Source organism: Balaenoptera borealis (genome assembly GCF_965194805.1).
Source record: "Balaenoptera borealis genome assembly, chromosome: 1".
NCBI classification, from domain to species: Eukaryota; Metazoa; Chordata; class Mammalia; order Artiodactyla; family Balaenopteridae; genus Balaenoptera; species Balaenoptera borealis.
The window spans coordinates 85,905,159-85,927,412 of record NC_138860.1 but is presented as its reverse complement, the minus strand read 5'-3'; the positions used below and the strand labels follow the sequence as shown (position 1 = coordinate 85,927,412).

General features: G+C 43.2%; 2 long non-coding RNA genes across 3 annotated transcripts in view; one reads left to right on the top strand and one right to left on the bottom strand.

The window, feature by feature from the left end:
• The window catches only part of LOC309614300, a 276,916-nt gene that overhangs the window by 163,623 nt on the left and 91,039 nt on the right, over positions 1 to 22,254 (bottom strand). The gene's annotated exons all lie outside the window — the stretch shown is intronic.
• Positions 77 to 14,557, top strand: LOC309614286. 2 transcript variants are annotated; one of them, XR_014236091.1, is made up of 3 exons: positions 77 to 11,045; positions 12,460 to 12,530; positions 13,547 to 14,557. It is a non-coding gene; the product is annotated as an uncharacterized lncRNA (long non-coding RNA). The 2 variants fall into 2 exon arrangements; XR_014236092.1 differs by having other exon boundaries at positions 77 to 12,530.

The following is a 22,254-nucleotide window of genomic DNA, read 5'->3' as shown; positions in this document are numbered from 1 at the left end:
CAATGGCGTCAGCAACTCTTTAAAAAAAAATTGTATCCTAAAATGGTGAAAAGGGCGGAATCTTCCGGAGGGTTGCGCACGACACCTAAGCGGCGGGTTAGGGCAGGGGCGGGGCCTGGGGCCGGGCGGGGCTTCCGGCTCTCCGGAACCTCTCGCGGCCGGTTACGTAACGGCGGCTCAGGCGCTTGGGCTGGTGGACTCGCTCTCTTGCCCCGCGCTCACCTGGGCCTGCTAATGATGGCTCTCTCTGGGCTTCCCTGAACCCTGATTTGCGAGCCCCTGCTGTTGTTTTTGTGCCAGAGGTTTTTTCCCCACACCAAAGCCTTAACCATCGAGTCGCTCAGACTTTGAGAAAAGGGAATGAGTAAATTCTAACACGGATGGGGAACAACAGTCTTAGATAACATGGATAAATAAGAGGGCACTGTTGGGGACCTGTCGTTATTTTGTACATCTTCAGCTCTTTGGAAATGGGGACGCTCCATGGACTGCCCTATAGAATCATTTTATGTAAGTTGACAAAACGAAATTGTTCTGCTCCACCTAAATTTTATTCCTGTCTCCCTGTTTGCTTTCTCCCATTCCCCATCTCTACCCTCTGGTGCTATTTACATACAAGCCTTGCTCTGTCAGCACCTCTTCTGAGACATTTGACGCTAGCGGTCAACCCCTTGAGGACAAGGATCCTGGTATATACCGTATGTATGAATTAACATTAATTGAAGCAACCTCTTTTTGTTAAAAGCCCTGTAAAAATAATAATAGCTAAAATTCAAGAGCAAAATATTTGAGGGACATAAGCAGGAAAGGTGAGCAAGGTTCCTATTCCCGAAAATATCAGTTTAGTAAGGAAATAGGGCATCCATACCACACAATTATATATTTGGGCAAGACCTAGAACCATGGAGATTTATATGTGGCAGAGAGGATGGAGAGAAACATCTTGTGGCTGTAGTGAATAAGAAACGGTTTCTCTATTTAAGGAACTTTCAGTCTTGCACAGCAACTAACCATAATGTGAGATAGAATTTATGCTCTATAGGAGGCATCAACAACTTAATATTGGAGTTGAGAGGTTGGAAAATTCACTTTGGGCTAGGAGAGCTAGAGGAAGAAGACTTTATGGAAGAGGTAGCTTTTTCTGCTTTGCTTTCTAGAATGCGATTTTATCAAGGGGAGAGAGGTTGAGCAAATTGACGTGCAAAAGCATTTTCTTCTTCAGAGGCTGAAAAAGGAAATGCATTGCAGGTTTCACCTTAATTACAGCCAGAAATCTCAAGTGCTCAGTAATCCTATTGCATTTCCTTAATCAACTCACTCTCCTGTGATCCAAGGTGACTGTTGCACATCATCTCTTCTATCCTTAAGCCTCCATAATTCCCTCCTCCCTTCCTCACTCTCAGCTGTTGACTTACTTCACTGAGAAAATGGAAGCAATCAGAAGAGAAAAACTTCATTTCTCACCACCAAATCTACTAATTTACTCCTTCTGTTTCCATTCTTTCCGCCATTCCTGCGCTTAAAATGATTGAACCTTCTCTGCTATCTCAGATCAACCTCTTGTGCACTGGATCCCATCTTCTTTGCCTACTCAAGTACTTGCAGTTATCCCTTGCATCATCACTTTCTGTCTCCCTATGGAATCATTTCATCAATCAGCATACAAACTTGATATTCTCTCTCACATGTTTAGAAAGCCTTCCCTAGAACCTAAATTCTTTTTTTTCTTTTTGGCCGCACTGCACGGCATGCGGGACCTTAGCTCCCCGACCAGGGATCGAACCTGTGCCCCCTGCAGTGGAAGCGCAGATTCTTAACCACTGGACCTCCAGGAAAGTCCCTAGAACCTAAATTCTTTTTTTTTTTTTTTTTTGAACCTAAATTCTTGATGTTCCCCTTTGTAGCAAAAATCTTCAGCCTCCTTACTTTCTTTTCTCTCTTGAACCCACTCCAATCAAGCTTTCATTCCCCCCACTCCACTGAAACCATTCTTGTCAGTGTCAGCAATGACCTCCACATGACCAGACTCCAGTGGTTAATTTGCAGTCCTCATTTTACTTGACCTCTCAGCAGTATTTAACATGTATTTAATCATTCCCTTCTTGAAACACTTTCTTCATGTGCTTTTTAGGGAACAATACTCTCCTGGTTTTCCTTCTTCCACGCGGGCTACTCTTCAGTTTTATTCTTTTCCACTGGCTGTCCACTTGATGAGGACACTTACAGTGTTTCCCTTTGTAACTCTAGCTATGCCTGACCCATGTCAAACACTCCATTGTTGAATGGCTAAATCTGAATGTTTACTAATATGGGATATACAAAAGCTAGAAAAGCGGGATGGGGTCATATTATTGAGGGCTTTGAAAGCCAGTTGAAGAGCGTAGAACTTTTCTAGACAGTTGGGAACCTCTGAGAACTAGAGTGCCATGATATATGCTCTTATTTAGGTTCATTACTCTAGTTGTTGGTTTTAGAATGGATCGAGAGAGAAAGGATTGGAAGTAAATAAATTAGGAGGCTACTGCAATATGATAGGCAAGAATTAGGGACTTCCCTGGTGGCACAGTGGATAAGACTCCACTCCCAATGCAGGGGACCTCGGTTCATCCCTGGTCAGAGAACTAGATCCCACATGCATGCTGCAACTAAGAGTTAGCATGCCACAACTAAGGAGCCCGCCTGCTGCAACTAAGATCCGGCGCAACCAAATAAATAAATAAATATTAAAAAAAAAAAAGAATTAGTGGTGACCTGAACTCAGGTGGTGGTAGTGGAAATGGAAAAAATAACATGACACTGTGGAGGCAGAGTCTACAGGGCTTGATGACTAAGAGGATGAAAGAATGGAGTGTGACATCATAAAACAGGCATCCATATTATACACGATCAACAGGTAGACCACCTTCCAGACTACTATGGGCTACCCTAGAAAGCCACTACTCTCACCAGTGGGGGAAAGGATCTATGCAGCTTAGAGGCAAGGAGTCAGCATGTTTCCAGGATGTCTGGGAGGTCCTGTCCTCAGGGAATTTTACTTCACTTAGAGGGTCTTCTGATCCCTAGCATTATTCAGAGTCACAGGAGCCTCTGGATTTGTACACACTCCATATCAAGAATGGCTCTTGTTCTTAGGATAACTATATTGGCCACAGTCCTGAACCGGAAAAGAAAGCATTGTTGACATCTTGATTATGTCATTCTTTCTTGTAGGCATGAATGCTTTGAAATGTCCCCAAATTGTGAGCACATTTCCTCCTTAAAATGTGCCTTTGTTTCAGAGAATTCATTTGCATAATTTCTTTCAAAATAGACAAAGAAAAGGTCTTAATATAGGATCTAAGAGGTACTCCAGTAGTCTTTTTTTTTTTTTTTTTGCCACACCATGAGGTATGTGGGATCGATTATTTATTTATTTATTTATTTATTTATTTATTTATTTATGTATTTTTGGCTGCGTTGGGTATTAGTTGCTGCACGTGGGCTCTCTCTAATTGTGGCAAGTGGGGGGCTACTCTTTGTTGCGGTGCACGGGCTTCTCATTGCAGTGGCTTCTCTTGTTACAGAGCACGGGCTTAGTTGCTCCGTGGCATGTGGGATCTTCCCGGACCAGGAATCCAACCCATGTCCCCTGCATTGGCAGGTGGATTCTTAACCACTGTGCCACCAGGGAAGTCCTGGCATATGGGATCTTAGTTCTCCAACCAAGGATCAAACCTGCCCCCTGCAGTGGAAGCGTGGAGTCTTAACCACTGGACAGCCAGGGAAGTCCACTCTAATAGTCTTGTTCTCCACTCTTTGGGGCCTGAAATTGGGCATACTTAATATCTCATGTTGCCTTCCCTCCTAATTAAAAATCTCTTGCTCTTGGGCTTCCCTGGTGGTGCAGTGGTTAAGAATCTGCCTGCCAATGCAGGGCACACGGGTTCGAGCCCTGGTCCCAGAAGATCCCACATGCCACGGAGCAACTAAGCCCGCGAGCCACAACTACTGAGCCCATGTGCCACAACTAGTGAAGCCCACGCGCTTAGAGCCTGTGCTTTGCAATAAGAGAAGCCGCTGCAATGAGAAGCCTGTGCCCCTCAACGAAGAGTGGCTCCCGCTCACTGCAGCTAGAGAAAGCCCATGCCTGGGCACAAAGACCCAAAGCAGCCAAAAATAAATAATAATAAATAAAATAAATATAAAAAAATCTTTAAAAAAAAACTCTTGCTCTTATCCTTACCGTCTCTCTTAATTACTCAACCCTTTTATTCCTCAGCCTAATAAAGCAGCGTTTTTGTTTTTGTTTTGTTTTGTTTTGAGGCCCTGTATGTAACTCAAGTTTGGGGAGACTCTCTACTCGACTGATAGAAATTTCCAGAACTACTGGAGCACCTTGTTCTCTTTCTCTAAATTGAGGCTAATCTTTTGCTTATAAACTATTTCTAAGGCTTCTTCATACCATACTCAATCACATTATCCTCTAATTTTTTTTTTTTTTTTAAAGGGACTGGTGGGGTGGGGCGGGAAGGCTCCAACTTTTTACTTATTTATTTATTTATTTTTGGCTGTGTTGGGTCTTCGTTTCTGTGCGAGGGCTTTCTCTAGTTGTGGCAAGCGGGAGCCACTCTTCATCGCGGTGCGTGGGCCTCTCAGTATCGCGGCCTCTCTTGCTGCGGAGCACAGGCTCTAGAGCGCAGGCTCAGTAGTTGTGGCTCACGGGCCTAGTTGCTCCGCGGCAGGTGGGATCTTCCCAGACCAGGGCTCGAACCCGTGTCCCCTGTGTTAGCAGGCAGATTCTCAACCACTGCGCCACCAGGGAAGCCCCCTCTAATTTTTGAGGGTTGTAAAACTCCTGGGTGCTAATCAAATAAAATAACATTCACCAAGGTAATCTAGTGACCCTCAGGTGGACTTATTTGAAAATGCTCTAACATGATATTAAAAGATCATGTAGTCATCTTTTTGCCTTATTTCTAAAATGTAGGTAATTTTTCCCAAACATTCCCCCCGTGACCATAAATAATTTCTAAAGATTATTCTTGATCACACACTAAAAAGTTGATCTCGTGTTTTTATGTCAAAATCATTAATTGAACTTCTTGCTTAGTTGGACATTTCTTACACTTCTTACTGAATACCATACTCTTTCATACTGTGCCTTCAGTATCAGTATCTTCCTACCTTGCCATCACAACACTGTAATCTATCATCTTTGCCTATAAGATTATAATTTCGGGCCCTAGTCTCCACAGGTAACACTAGCATAGAACTAGGGTTCAGTAGCCTTTCATAAGGTGTGACAGACATTGCTAGTTGCTTTATCCAATATTCATTCTTATTCCTTTCTGACAAACCCAGAGTTGGCATAGTGGTTCCATAATGATCAGGAACTCATATTCCTTCTATTGTGTTCTTCTGCTATCCTCATACATACTTTTCTACCTCATGGTCCAAGACAGCTAGCCTTACCCATCTTATCTGCATTCCAACCAGCGGGAAATACAATAGAAAAGGGAAAGCAAAGGGTATCTAGCTTTCTTTATTGACACTTCCCTGAAGTTGCATACCTTTTTTTGTTAATATCCTGTTAGCTAGAAATTAGTTACATCATCTCCTACCTGCAAGGGAGTCTTTATTCTAAGAATACAGTCATTATTGTGAGTGTCTGTGTGCCCAGCTAAAAATTGAGGATTCTGTACTATAGAAGGAAGGAAGCATAACCAGCAGTCTCTACCACTATGTGTAAAACTATATGGAGAATGTTATAAAATTCTATTGAAATACATTAAGCAAAACCCAATAGAGACACAAACCGTATTCACATATAGGAAGACTCATAATTGTAAAAATGTCAGTTCTCCTTCAAACTGATGTATAGACTAAATGCAGTTCCAGATAAGGAAATTGATAAGTTGATCCTAAAACTTACATGTAAGACCAAAGGGCCAAGACTAGCCAAGAGGCTCTTGAAAAAAAAAAAAAAAAAAGGAACAACAATGAGGGGACTAGCCATGAAAGGGGTAGTAAACTTGGTTTACTACTCAATTTTAATTTTTCTCCTCTTGGCCTGGGATATGTAACTCAGACTTCTCCTCTGTGAAGTCTGACAGTGGAGCCTGCAATTGTTCAATTCGATTTTCTGTGAAACATTGTAATAGCAAAACACTGGAAACAATCTATATGTCCAACAACAGAATGGTTAGATAAACTGTGATACATTCATACTATGGGATCCTTACTATAGCAGCTACAAAGAGTGAGATAGCTTTATATGTGCAGATATGAAAAGGTCTCTGAATCATGTTAAGTGAAAAAAGAAGACGTAGAATAACACAAACCATCTGATACCATTTATGTTTTAAAAATCCTGTACAACTACATATTTTTACATGTAACTGTATATCCATGTAAATACATAGAAAAAAGTCTGGAAGGATACATAACTAGAGGACCAGGATTTGGGTTAATGATCAAGGAAGACTTTGCCTTTGTCTGTAGTTTTTTTGAATGACGATTTTAATCTCTATTATTTACAAGTTTTATAAAGTAATTGTATTCATATATTATTTATAAAATCAAAACAACCCTATCTCATCCCCAAAATTACATCTCTAGGTTTTAGTTAGTTTTAATGAGTCAGTAGTGTGATAGGGTTAGTACTGAAGAAAATCTAAGCGGACCTAAGGCTCTCTCACAGTCCAAGTCTACAACCAGGAGGTGATGATTTATTTCTACTTGATTCAGGTCACATCTGGACCAGACTTAGAGAGGTACATTGACACAATTTGAGCTCATCTAGAAAATAGTCAGGGAGATGCCAGGAGTCCATACCATGTCAAGGAGCAATAACTGAAGGAAGGGAGAATGTTTAGACTAGTGAAATGAGATGTAGAGAGAAGTGGTCCTCAAATGAAGAGTGTTTTTTTTTTTTTTGGCGGGCAGGGGGGTTTCTCTAGTTGCTGCTGCTCTCTAGTGGGGGCTACTCTTCGTTGCAGTGTGTGGGTTTCTCATTGTGGTGGCTTCTCGTTGCAGAGCATGGGCTCTAGTCGCACGGGCCTCAGTAGTTGCAGCACACGGGCCCTAGAGCGTGCAGGCTTCAGTAGTTGTGGCGTGCAGGCTCAGTAGTTGTGGCTCACGGGCTCTAGAGCGCAGGCTCAGTAGTTGTGGCACACGGGCTTAGATGCTCCGCAGCATGTGGGATCTTCCCGGACCAGGGCTCGAACCCGTGTCCCCTGCATTGGCAGGCGGATTCTTAACCACTGCGCCACCAGGGAAGTCCCTGTTTTGTTTTTTATAATGAGGGTCGATTGATGTATTATTTTATTTTATTTTTAAAAATTATTTATTTGGCTGTGCTGGGTCTTAGTTACGGCATGTGGGATCTTCGTTGTGGCGTGCGGGGTCTAGTTCGCTGACCAAGGATGGAACCTCGGTCCCCTGCATTGGGAGCGCACAGCCTTAGCCACTGGACCACCAGGGAAGTCCCTCGAAGAGTTTTAATGAGGGTGAAGATAGTAGTAAATTCTAAGACACTGGAGTTATTCAAGAAAAAACTAAATGATCACTTGTCAGGGATGCTCTGGAAAAGATTAATTCAGGAGGAATTAGAACTAGATGATCTTCAAGGTTCCAACTAACTCTAAGAGTCTACTTTAAATTCCCTTGGTCTCAGCCAGATTTACCAAACCCCAAATCCCTAAACCTCCCTTCTTTTGAGTTGTTTTATGGTGGAGAGGATCTTAGCCTTTCAAAGGCTCTTTGGACTACAAACTGGAAGGAATAATCTCATTCCATGCGTGCCAGTTAAATGCCTCAGAGAATATAAAGATGATAGTTGGAATGTTTAACAAGTACCAACTGAAGGGATGTAGTAAAAATTAAAGTTTAATTTTGTCTCCTGCCACTGAAAAATTTATTTCAGTAGGAGATGTTTCCCTCTGATCTGGATGAAAATTCCAGCATCCCCCCCCCCCCAACATTTCTTCACCTTTGGGTGACAGTCTTGCGATCACTTTAAGTAGCAGAACAGAGTCTTCACCCCACAGCTAGGATCGGTGTAGCCTGCAAGCTTGCCTTTGTGGAAGAGTGGTCGTTGGCTTCTCCTCCACTTCCTAGATGCTGACACTGACACCTCCGAGAACGGGGCAGAAGGAAAAGGGAGGAATATTCTTGGTGGCTTCATGCTCTCCTCATGCTGATGTTGAAAGCTGACTGTCTCATGGGCATTTGTGTGGATCCATCAGAGGCTTCCCTGCTGGGCCTTTCAATGGCAATATCAGCTTCCCTTAAGTGAGATGATGCATTGTATTTCTATGGCCACCACTACCCCCTCATCTTTCTGTTTTCCAGAGGTCCATTCTACACGGAACCTTTTGTAAAGAGTCCCACTATGTGTCCAGGAAGTTCTCTTGAGCAGGATTTACACTGGCTTCATACTTGGTTCCCAGGATTCATGTATATTTGACCCTTTGTCAGAAGGAAGTGCAGTTGCTTCCAAGATGCAGCTGTCCCGTAAGGCCCCTCCTTCTAGGCTTGAGAAGAGGGGAGTACTCCCCACACCCTCTCCTCCATATTGGATGTGGATCACAACACAGTAGTAGCTCTCTCCAAAGAAATCTCATTTGTAAACCCTATCCCCACTTTTTTTTTTTTTTAAATGTTATCTTTTTTCTTAATGCTTTTTTTTTTTAATTTTTTTAAATTTATTTATTCATTTATTTTTGGCTGTGTTGGGTCTTTGTTTCTGTGCGAGGGCTTTCTCTAGTTGCAGCAAGCGGGGGCCACTCTTCATCGTGGTGCGCGGGCCTCTCACTATCGCGGCCTCTCTTGTTGCGGAGCACAGGCTCCAGACGCGCAGGCTCAGTAATTGTGGCTCACGGGCCTAGTTGCTCCGCGGCATGTGGGATCCTCCCAGACCAGGGCTTGAACCCGTGTCCCCTGCATTGGCAGGCAGATTCCCAACCACTGCGCCACCAGGGAAGCCCTATCCCCACTTTTTATACTCTTGAAATGAGGATTCAAGACTTGTGGAACTGGTCCTTGTTAATTTCCTTTAAACCTTTGCATTTCTGTCTGGTGTCTCCCTTTGGAATTTCATACCTATTATATCTTGGTACCCCAGCTGAAACATCCAGTTAAAATCTTAAGTGTAACACATAATCTCCTTTATCAACCTGCTTTACATCCTTACCCATTCCCTACCTTCAAATCTATGTGATTTAGTCATACTTCACAGGCCAAGTCACAGGGTAGTCATCAAGTTGGTCAGACATGGTTTGGTTATGCCTCCCTTTAGTGATAAAAAAGCCAAGCTAATCTCTTGGGCCCAGTACAATGACCCCACCGCCCATGAGAGGGAACGCTCAGGACTCCCTCTTGGCTCCAAACCTAGTTCTCCATGAGGGTGTACCTAGGACATTGTTGTTTGGGGGGAGAGCCATGGACCCTGGAGTCTGTCAATTACCAAATGACCTTAGATAAATTACCTTTTCTGAGCTTCATTAAACATCTGTAAAATAGTCTTACCTTCTAATTCAAAATTTAATTTTAATCACATAATTAATGCATAAATACTCTCATAAAAAAAGCAAAACATTAAGATGAGACTAACTTTCCTTTGGTTATCACCTTCAATCCCATTCCCCTAACTCCCTTCCAGATGTAACCACAATTCTTAGTTTAGAAATTATCTTTCCTTTTTCAATCAAATCTGTTTTAACCTGTAAAAATAGGATAGTAATATCTATTCTGTGAAATAGGACAGAGGTGAAAATGCAAGGTGCATAATGTTTTCTTCTATTTTCTCAGTGTGTTGGGAGGAACTGAGACCTCCTGCAGGAACATAGCTGTACACTAAATTCAAGCTGAAGAAGAGAAATCTTACCTATTTTCAGGTTTGGAAATACCTGCCCTTTATCTGATATTAGAAAGTTCCAGGTTTTTTTGTTTATTTTTTTTTCAAAAAAAATTCAGTAGACATCATGCACAGAATCTACAGTAGGAATAAGCCCCAGCCTGTTACACCAGCACAGGCAGCCTGCTCTTGGATAGGGGTCTGCTGGAGAAGGGTAGCCAGAGCCAAAGGCCCAGAGAGCACTCTGCCTCCATTATACTCTTCCATTTCAGCCAGGCAGTGATTTTATGTATTGTGTCTTTTCTTTCCTGTGGCTTTCATTTCAAACTACAGAAAGGAAGAGATCATATACCCAGATTTTCCTTCCCAAAGCAGCTTTCCAGCTGAGTACAACAAAGGCAAAGAACAAAGCAATCTTCCCACACAATTCTGTTCTTCCATCATTCTACAGGACAAGGGACACTCCCACAATAGCTTTTTTCTACTATCAGAGAGGACACACAAGCCAAGATTTCCAAAGGCACCTGTGGTTGGTTCCCAGGTGCCCCCGAGCAGGCTTTTATTTTAGCATAAGAACAAATTCCATTTATTGAGCATGTACTTTGCCAGCCATGATACAAGTTTCTTTACATATATCCAATTTAATTCTAGCAAAAGCCATATAAGGTTTTTATTATAATTATCCTCATATTACAGATTAAGGGACTGAAGTTCAAAAAGGTTAAGTAATTCTGTTCTTAAACTGTGACTTCCTGAGGCAAGAGAGATGTTTAAGAACAGTACTGGTCGGTGGGAAGTGTCATCTGGGAGCAGGAATGAGAAGCATGAAAATGTGGGGAGAATAGAAGAGGTAGGACAATAGCAAATTAAGAGAAAGAAAAAATGCATGTCCCAGTGAGAACTGCCATTCATCCCCACTGCTCAGCCTGGGCCGTACCCTAGGGTGTGTTTGTGTGTGTGTGTATAAACCTTCATAGCAACCAGCTGGTTTATGTCTCTCTATGACAACATAGGCTTGCAGTGTCTAAATATGGGCACTGGTGAGGATGAGTGTGGGCTGGGGAGGGGAAGTAGGACCGCTGAGTCAAGGGGAAATTGTGCAGAAAGGGCAGATTCCTTTGGTATGCCCTCATCTCTCCCTCCCAGCCCACCCTCAAGATAGGAAAGGGGCTTAAAGCCCTGCTCTCTCCTTGATTCACAGCAGTTACAGGTAAGAGCTAAGCCTTGCATACACGTTGTCTTATTTTAACCAATTATGTAAATTCCTATCCAGCCAGGGGGATCCCCTTGGTGCAAGAGGGGAAGGGTAGAAACTTTTGCTTCCCATTTTCACCCCAGGTGCCACTTTCAGGGCCACTGAGGGTAGAGAGAGGTCGGAGGATCCCATCTGATGAAGGCAAGGTGGCCCCAGAGGGAAAGGTGAGGGCGAGAAACCAGGCACCAGGGTGTAGGAATAAGAATAGGCACTGCTGAGAGGATTAAATAGCCCCAGGCTTGAGTTACAAGAACCTCTTCCTTTAGTCAGCACAGTGGTTCCCAACCACGGGATCCCAGGGAACATGTGGCAATGTCTGGGGACTTTTTTGATTGTCCTGACTGAGCATCTAGTGGGTAGAGCACAGAGATGCTGTTAACATCCTAAAATACACAGGACAGCTCCCATAACAAAATATCTAGTCCAAAATGTCAATAGTCCCAAGGTTGAAAGTTAGAATATTCTGGTCCTACATGAGTCCTCTCCTCGGTCCATTACAGGAGCACCAGTGATAGGTCAAATTACTTGAAGGGAATACCATGGGATGCCAGCTTGTTACCCTGGGCCCTGAGTTCCTCTCAAACTTCCAACTCAAGTATTTTGTTTGTTTACTCCTAACAAAAACAAGTTTAAGCTGGAGTCCCAAATTTGCTGTAAAGTCAGCTTCTAGAGAAGAGGGCCTTGGGTATTGGAAAAGCTGCCTGATGGAGGCTGTGCAACTGGACAAAAGGCATGATCTCTTGGCCAGTGTTTCACTGAACTCAATGATCTCAAATGTTCCTTTAGTTTTAAACTCTGTACTTTTGGATAATTCTTGCATGTAGCTGTACACAATTTGGGTCACTGGACAAGGAAATGACTCAGAAATGCAATGGAGGGAAGTCTGAGGGTGATTCAGACTTTCCTAATCATAAAAGGTGCTTCAGACATGGACTTTACCAGTTTTGTTGTTTTTTTTAAATTTATTTTCGGCTGCGTTGGGTCTTCGTTGCTGCACACGGGCTTTCTCTAGTTGCTGGGAGCGGGGGCTACTCTTTGTTGCAGTGCGCAGGCCTCTCATTGCAGTGGCTTCTCTTGTTGCAGAGCACGGGCTCTAGGCACGCAGCCTTCAGTAGTTGCAGCATGTGGGCTCAGTAGTTGTGGCTTGCGGGCTCTAGAGCGCATGCTTAGTAGTTGCGGTGCACGGGCTTAGTTGCTCTGCGGCATGTGGGATCTTCCCGGACCAGGGCTCGAACCCGTGTCCCCTGCATTGGCAGGCGGATTCTTAACCACTGCGCCACCGGGGAAGTCCCAGACATGGACTTTAATGTCAAACCAGGACTCATGATCGCTGAATGATTCCAGGTCTTTCCTTTGTATATTTGAGTAGGTGGTATCTACGTGGGGTGATTAAAGGTGCTGGTGAAAGACAGTTCAAGGAATCCACCTGATTCAGACTGGGTAAGAAGATAAAGTTGTCTCTACCTGCCCCCCACCCCCCCAAAAAATATTTCCCCCATAGGTCTGCTTATGTTCGAATTTCTACCATGAGAGTTTTATATGCAGTTAAAAATATAAATATTTTAGCGTAAGTATCAGTTTGATGTTACTAATTGGGTTTGGGACTGTAAGGTAGGTAGGTAGCTGGCACTTGATCAAGAATGATGCTTCTTGATAGGTATGTAGCTCTAGCAGTTAATATGAATAACTTGAGAAAAGTTCTTGTACTGTGTAAATTCTATTCAGTTCAATCTTTTCAATCTAAATATAATAATAAAGATTTAATAACTAGGAGTTCATATTTTGCATTAATCTCTATTATCTACCCATGATAAATATATGTCAGAAGAAGGTTCAAAAAAAGTCCATCTAAAAACACTAAGTGCCTCTGTCACTAAACTTCCGTTTATACCAAAACTTTTCTTTTACCTGAAGAGGCCACTTTACCACAATGTGGTTATCAGTATTTGGTGCTCTCTTCCTGTCATAAGTTAATGTTTTACAGAAAAGCTATGCTTGGTTGACCTTCTGAGCACTCGGCCTTTACCTGTTCTTAGTCATGTGGCTCATCTAGAAGTTTTCCAAAAGAGAGACCCAGCTTTGTGTGGGGAGTACCCTTCCAACATTGTTCTCTCATTTAGAAGTCTCATTTCCCTGCTTATCCACTGCTGCTGCCATTCAGAGACTGTTGAAAGAGGTCAAACTCTTTTTATTGTTTTCTGAATACTTATAGATTAATCTGAACATAAGTTAGTGAACAATTTATTCCTTCAACAAATACTTATTGAACCCATATGTGCCAAACACTTGATGCTGGGGATATAGCAATGAACAAGACAAAGCCCTGGTAGGAGTTCAATAAATATTTGATAAAGGTGTGAATGAAGGACCCTCCTCCAGTTGTTCGCTTTAGTCTAGCTTACTTGTTCCTCTTTGTAATCATTGTTCAAGCTACTGTTCCATTCTCTTTCTCCTAGGATGTCTTCTCAGAGATGGAATGCTTAATCTTCCCCTCAGAACCCTGAGAGGGAGGCCTGAGGAGATTGGACTCCATAGCCCTATGGGGCCTTCAGTCAAGACTGGTACCAAACAACTTTTGAACCAAAGTTGGGAACCTTAGGCTAATTCACTGCACAAGTGGTTCCCATCTCTATAATCTTTGGACCCTGCCCCAAGTGCAGATCTCTCCTACTTATACTTTCATCCCTGGTCCCCTCATTTCTCTGATGCCTCACACAGAAACTCCTCTTTAGAGAATTTCCCTCAACCCACTCATTCAAATTACACTGAGGTTATCCCCAAACACAGCTTTATTTGCAGACCTAGAGGGTTTTTCCCTCCTATATCAGAAAGTGGGGGAACAGAGATACTCCTGGTTCCCTCGTGTCATTGTTCAGGCCCTTATTTTTCCAAGATATTTGCATGCTACCTCTCCTGCTTTGGAGTTCATCCCATCAAGCTAAACTCTCCTTCATATTCTCTGCTATTCTTGGTCACTCCTACACCAGGACTGGCAGCTGGCTTCATCTTCTCCCCCCTAGGCTTGCACAATTCTGGATTCATTTAAACACCTTGATTTACTGACCCAACACTCTAAGCCCATAATTCTTTTGTTGTTACTGTTGTCATTTACTAAGCTAGACACTTTCATTTTCCTTTTATAAAAAAAAATACAGGGCTTCCCTGGTGGCGCAGTGGTTGAGAATCTGCCTGCCGATGCAGGGGACACGGGTTCGGGCCCTGGTCCGGGAGGATCCCACATGCCGCGGAGCAGCTAGGCCCGTGGGCCACAACTACTGAGCCTGCGCGTCTGGAGCCTGTGCCCCGCAACGGGAGGGGCCGCGATAGTGAGAGGCCCGCGCACCGCGATGAGGAGTGGCCCCCGCTTGCCTCAACGAGAGAAAGCCCTCGCACGAAACGAAGACCCAACACAGCTAAAAATAAATAAATAAATAAATAAATAAATAGAGTAGCTATAAAAAAAAAAATACAGTTGGGTTTAATAAGAGATAACAGTACAAAATCTCAAACACATGAGCCACCTACCCTGGCAGTTGGATATGGAAACTCCCTTAGTTCTTTAACTCTCCAATGATCTTTACCTTTACTCCACTTAAAACACCCATTCCTATTGCCCTTGTCATTCTATGGAAGAGTTCCAACTCTGAAATCTTAAACTCCAACATCATTCTGCCACCATGTCCTGCGTGGGCTTCAAGTTTTACCACTTTCACTTCTAAATCATCTGCTCTTTGACCTTATCAAGACTTCTCTTGACCAGAGTTTAACATACCTTGCCAGTCTGAATTGGGTGGCTTCCATCTTTCACCAGCACCTTCAATCCCCTTGTTCCCTTGTCAATCCTCTTCATCTGTCTACAAATCATGATCCAGGATCTGTACAATAATGTGTCTTCTCTGCTCTTGTACCCAGGCAGCTGGGTGTTGCTAGAGAAGACAGCAGAAATATATGGATTGATACCATTCCAATGCATGATGCATTCCAAGGATCACACATTCATGGTTTCTGTTATACCCTCAACATTGTTGCCTAACTCTTTTAGTTTTTTTTTTTTTTAATTAATGTATTTTATTTTTGGCTGTGTTGTGTCTTCGTTGCTGCACGCAGGCTTTTCTCTGGATGCGGCGAGCGGGGTCTACTCTTTGTGTGGTGCGCAGGCTTCTCATTGTCGTGGCTTCTCTTGTTGGGAGCACGGGCTCTAGGTGCAGGGGCTTCAGTAGTTGTGGCACACAGGCTCAGTAGTTGTGGCACGTGGGCTTAGTTGCTCCGCGGCATGTGGGATCTTCCCAGACCGGGGCTCGAACCAGTGTCTCCTGCATTGGCAGGCGGATTCTTAACCACTGCACCACCAGGGAAGCCCTACTTAGTATTTTTTATCATCACTCTTTCATCCTCCTCCCTTTCATCCTCTCTCCAACACTATGGCCACTTTTCTTAAGCCCCCTAACTCCCACTTCCCTCTCAAGTATCAACCTCACATCCTATTCCACAAAGAACAAGGAAGCTGTCAGACAAGGACTCCCATCAATTACCTACCCCTATTCACAAACAGCTGTGAGTTTACGCTTTGTTACATCTTCACCTTGAGTCTCATGCAGGATGAGGTATATATCCTCCTGCTTCAGACCAATTCCTTACTCAGCTGACTTGCTAACTAGACTAACCTCAGCACCTCACCTTGTACAGTGGCTGGCACATAATAAGTGCTCAATAAATGTTTGCTGAACTATTCTTTAATTAACCACATCCACCTGAGCTCTTGCTTGCCCCCCAACTCCCCGTTTCTTTTTGGAACCCTGCTTTTTGGTTATCATCATTCTCTATTGAGCTTCTACTTTTACTTGTTCCTTTCACTTGGTAAATATACATGCCTATCATTCCCATCCTAAAACAACAGCAAACAACAAAACCTTCACACACCACTCAGTTTTACAAGCAAGATTCTACCTCTACCAATCCATTGCAACTGGTTTCAAAAAGGTTACTAACTGGCAAATCAGATGGACACCCTTTAGTTGATTTTTTTTTTTTTTTGTGGCTGCGTTGGGTCTTCGTTGCTGCGCGCAGGCTTCTCATTGCGGTGGATTCTCTTGTTGCAGAGCATGGGCTCTAGGTGTGTGGGCTTCAGTAGTTGTGGCACATGGGCTTAGTTGCTCCGTGGCATGTGGGATCCTCCCGGACCAGGGCTCGAACCCGTGTCCCCTGCATTGGCAGGTGGATTCTTAACCACTGCACCACCAGGGAAGCCCCTTTTAGTCCATTAAAAAAAAACATTTTCTGATTTTATTCTTGCTTTTAGAATTAAAATTACCTCTAGTGATCAAATACATGCTCACTGGGCTTCCCTGGTGGCGCAGTGGTTGAGAATCTGCCTGCCAATGCAGGGCACACGGGTTCGAGCCCTGGTCTGGGAAGATCCCACATGCCGTGGAGCAACTGGGCCCGTGAGCCACAACTACTGAGCCTGCGCGTCTGGAGCCTGTGCTCCGCAACGGGAGAGGCCGCGACAGTGAGAGGCCCGCGCACCGCGATGAAGAGTGGCCCCCGCTCGCCGCAACAAGAGAAAGCCCTCGCACAGAAACGAAGACCCAACACAGCCATAAATAAATAAATAAATTTATAAAAAAAAAAAAAAAAAAAAATACATGCTCACTGCCAAAATCCTGAAAAGTACAGAAAGTGGACACACACACACATACACACACCTTAAACCATAATCCTGGCAAATAGTTATTCACGATTTTGGCACACTGCTTTCCTGAAATTTGGGGGCACTTTTTATTACATAGGTGAGATAGTCTTGTTTTTAAACTTAACTTCTAATAGCATTTTACACTATTGACTGATTGAGTTTCTCCATTAAACTCTGTCCTTGGGCTTGACATCTTCCTGATCCTCCTATTTTGTTGGGCCCTTTTCTCTATTCCCTTCAGATGTTAGCCTTCATCAGGATCAGTTCTTCAGTCTTTCTGCTCTATATATTTTCACGGCCATGGCTTTACTAGTACATCTTGAAGTCTACAGAATCTGTATCTCCTATTCTGACTTTTTCTCCAACCTCTAGACTCATAAATCCAGTAACTTTCTAGTCATCTACTCTCGGATGTTCTATAGGCACCTCATATCAACTCTTCTGCAAAACTGAACTCATTGTCTTCCTTGCTAAACTTGCTCTTCCAGCTGTATTCTCTCTCTGGATTATGGCATCATCATTTACCCAGTAACTCAGGCCGGAAACCTCGGAATTTTTTATTGGAGTCCTGTCTCTTCCCGAGTCCCACCCCCATGAAGTTCTGTTGATTGTACTTCTCATATATCTCTTGAATCTGTTCACTCTTCTTCATCCCCACTATCATTACCTTCTTTATTTCCCAGTCATATCTAACCTACAGTACTGTAGCAACGTAGTCTGTCTCACTCATAACTCAACTAACCCATGGTAACAGTTTACTTAGTACAGAATTCTCCACTTAGATGTTTGTTACTTTAAACTTATTATGTCTGAAATTGAATTCATCATCTTCCTCTTCACAATAGCCTTAACTCTTCCCAACTTTTCCATCCCATTAATAATAATTAATAATGGTAATACATCCATTTTACCCTCTCCAATCTCTTCCTGACACTGCAATCAGAAAGAATATTCTAAGGAGCCAATCTGATCATGTCACTTCCTTGCTCAAAATCTTTATTCAGCAGCTTCACATTGCCTCCAGAATAAAGTCTAAAGGGCCCTTTGTGATCTAACCCTTGCTTCCCTCCACCGACATCTGGCCTCATTCCTTGCACGCTATGCTACAGCTACTCTCAGTTATTTTAAGTTTCCAGAATGTAATACCTCTGCATCTTTTCACATACTGTTTCTTCCACCTGGAAGACCTTTCCCAGTCTAATCCCTTTACCTAAGTCCTACTACTCCATCATATTTCAGCTTAGAAGCTACTTTCTGTGAAGGGATTTTCCTGACTGTTCTTCTCCCACCTGCCCAAATTAGGTGTGTATTCTGTGCTTCCAGAGCATTTTGTGCTTATCCCTATTTTAGCGCCGAATCCTTGTATTCTAATAATTGTCAGTCTACCTATCTTTATTATATCCCCCAATAGTCTGTAAGCTCCCTGGGGGCAGGAACCATATCTTAGGCACTGCTGTAGTCCCTGAAGTAAGGGCTTTTCATGCTTTATCTTGTTTAATCGTCACAACAGTCATTTGTGGTGGGTACGACATCATTCCTATTTTACAAAATAAGTAAACTGAAGCAAAGAGAGTTTAAGAAACTTGTCCCAAGTTACCAAAACCAGGAAACCTGACACTAGAACCAGTCCATCACTAAATCTATTACCTTTAAATCCCTTCTCCACACAATTTGGCAGTGACCTATCTAAAACACAGAACTGACAAGATTTCTTCTTTGTAATCCCCTCAGTGGTTCCTATGCCTGCGGGCAGGCCACATCCTTGTCTACCTTCCTGGCCTGGTCTCCAGTCACTCCCCAGGACTCACTTGATACTGCTACTGCAGAGTCACCACAGATTCCACACATTCATCCTTCTCTAAGTGTTGGTCCCTGTACAAAAATGCCCTTTCTCACCTTACCTTTCTGGAGAAATCCTGTTCCTCCTTCAGAATTTGCTCCATGAAACCTTTCCTGATCACTTTTTCTTTAAAAAGATTTATTAATTCAGTTATTTATTTTTGGCTGCGTCGGGTCTTTGTTGTGGTGCGTGGGCTCTTCGTTGTGGTGCGAAGGCTTCTAGTTGTGGCGTGCGAGCTCAGTGGTTGTGGCACACAGGCTTAGTTGCTCCACGGCATGTGGGATCTTAGTTCCCTGATCAGGGATCGAACCCACGTCCCCTGCATTGTAAGGCGGATTATTTACCACTGGACCACCAGGGAAGTCCCCAGATCACTCTTTTTTTGTGTTTTTTTGGTTGCACTGTGCAGCTTGTGAGATCTTAGTTCCCCGACCAGGGACTGAACCGGCCCGGCAGTGGAAGTGCTTCCTGATCACTCTTTTCCCCACCCCATTGCAGGCAGTGGAATCCTGCCTCCACTCTCGGAAGCTATGTGACTTGGCCAAGTTACTGATTTAGTTTTCTCATTTGTATAATGGCAAGACTAAGACTACCTACTTTGTAGAATTGTTGTGAGGACTAAATGAGATGATGTAAATTGAGTACTTAGCAATGGGCTAGGTGCAATTACTATTAAATACTTGTTCCTATTCCTCTATGTAGCTGGGCTTCTACTGCTGCAAGTTTAACACTGCAATATGATTTCCTCATGTGTAGTTTCCCCACCAGAGTGGAATCTCCTTGAAAGAAGCACCCACATATCATTTATATTTTAGCACAATGCCTGGTATATTATAGGCACTTATTAACTGATAATTGAACTAGACAATTTAATACTACCCATCTTTCAAGGCCCAGTTCAATCTCCATTTCTTCCGCTAATACTTACCTAATGATTCCAGCCCTTTGAATTTCCCCTTCTCAGACTTCTTTTACCACTGACATGCATTATATGTAGAAGTGTTGTCTCAATGAGGCTTCAAGTTCTTTCAGGGCAGACACCATTTCTTACACTGTTTATCTGCCCAACAACTGCTAATATTTCCAATCGCAAAGTTATAGTTCAACAATTATTGGGGTTGGCCAAAAAGTTCGTGTGGGTTTTTCCGAAAGAGCTAACGGAAAAACCCGAACGAACTTTTTGGCCAACCCAATACTTGTGAATTAAAACATTGCTGCCCAAGCATGGGCAGCCTCATCTTATCTTTATTAGTAAGTCACCCATCTCTAAGAAAATTCACCTAACAACTCATCTCCTGACCCTCCTTCTCTTAGCTTGTGGGAATTCCGCTTAGAACTACATTAATTTGGAGACTTCCCTGGAGGTCCAGTGGTTAAGACTCTGCGCTTCCGCTGCAGGGGGCATGGGTTCAATCCTTGGTCAGGGAACTAAGATGCCGCATGCCACGCGGGATCTTATTTATTTATTTGGTTGCACCGGGTCTTAGTTGCTGGAGGCAGGCTCCTAAGTTGTGGCTCGCCGGCTCCTAAGTTGTGGCATGCAAACTCTTAGTTGCGGCATGCATGTGGGATCTAGTTCCCTGACCAGGGATCGAACCTGGGCCCCCTGCCTTGGGAGCATGGAGTCTCATCCACTGCGCCACCAGGGAAATTCCCGCCACTCGGGATCTTACATTAATTTGCTTTTATCTGTATGCCACTGTCATGTCTTAGCTTCCAAGGGAACAGATCTTCCCTTTTCCTTGTTAACCTCCCTCAAGGCCCAGTAGAGGGCACTATACACACAAGGGCTGCTAGTGTGGGTGCCACTGGCTGACTGTAGATATCGTCAATGGCAATTCTCCGAGCTATTTTTCTTTTGCCTGTGTTTTCCATGCTAGGGCCACAACAGCTTAAAATAAATGCTGCTGGACAATAATAATGGTGACTTCATCCCTGCCACCCTGCATATCAGATGGCTCAACTGAGAGGCTTGTCAGCACAATCATCACTCAAGCATGTTGGAGGAGTAGAAGAACCCTTGAACCCACTCTTTGGAATAAAGATTTTAGAAAACACCGAACTAAAATAATGGGCAGGAACAGGTATTTGAAGCACTGCAGAATCAGTCTTCCCTGACTGCCTAGCCCTATAGTATGGGAGTGAAGGAAAAGGAATGGCAAGTTTTAAACTGAAACAGAAATGGGAACAAACATTTCTTGGCACCCCAGGATCCCTAATGCTACGCTTAAACCTAAGGGCCAGGGAAGCCAAGAATAATGGAAAAATCATATAAAAGCCTAGATATTAACTCAAGCTCTTCAGTAAACTAGCACTGCCACCTTGTAAGTAACTTATTTCTATATGTCAACTTCCGTTACCTGTATATTAAATGAAACTGCACTAACTAGATGATTCCACATCTTGAGACTTGCTGGCCTCATTCCCCAGCTGTAGCCACCTGGCAAACATAAAACTAGGGACAACATGCTCAAAAAGAAGTCATGGGACTGGTTTAAGGGGAATAAGGATGAGAAGGCTCAGAAACCCCACCACAATAAACATTCATACATCTCCTAGCTTTAAGATATAAAGTTTAGGGAAGTCCCTGGCAGTCCAGTGGTTAAGACTCCGTGTTTCCAATGCAGGGGGCGTGGGTTCGATCCCTGGTCGGGGAACTAAGATCCCATGTGCCGCGTGACCAAAAAAAAAAAAAAAAGAAATGAAGAAGTATCTAAAAACAACCCCAAAACGTGGAGACCAGAGAAAAATGGCTCTAATCGCTAAGTAAAAATTTAAAATGTTCTCTGTATAAAAAAAAAAAAGATATAAAGTCTATACCTTTTAAAGTATATGAACTTTTTCATATATTTTCTTCCAGTTAGACAATAAACCCCACAAAGGCAGGGAATGCCTTTAATATATTTCTCCAAATCACCTGGCTCACTTAGTGTCTAGCATGCTGTTCAGAAAGGCTGATGGTTAGGAGGCATCACAATCCCCTGGCTAAATCAGGAGAGAGCAAGTCAGTGTAACATCCCGAGTAGCTGAAAACTTATTTGGAAAGTTTCTGATTAAGAAGAGAGAATGAGTTAGATACTGAGAACATTCCTTCTCTAGTTTAGAAGTACTCCTCCCCCTCAACATGATAGAGATTTCTCTGGACTATCTTATGTCTCCTGGACCCTGTTTATCTTCCTTGATGCATACTCATTTGAGACGCCAATCACATTTGGGAAAATACCATGATAAATTCTCCTAATCAAACTTGGGCAAATGGGCAAGTTTCAGTCTTCACACATGGTAGATTGGTGTGAGTGTGAGAGGAGACAAGTGAGTTTGTTTCTCCTTGGGTAACATTTCTTTTGTATATTACACTCACAAGTAGTTTTAAACTTTTTTCAGTGGCAGGATTCCAGTGATGGTTAGGACATCACGAGGAAAGAAGTGACTCTGCCCCCTGCCGGCCACTAGCAGAAAGGCTTGAGTTCCTTTTAGCTTACTACTAGAGGTCACATTTCTCCTTCACAGACATGAGAGCTTGTGAAGGAATGGAAGACTGAAAGGGAAAAGGAAGAGCAGGCTTCCTTTTTTGCTTAGCCTGGACTGAGCTTTAGGTGTCAATAAACCATTTAGATCAAATACCGCAAACC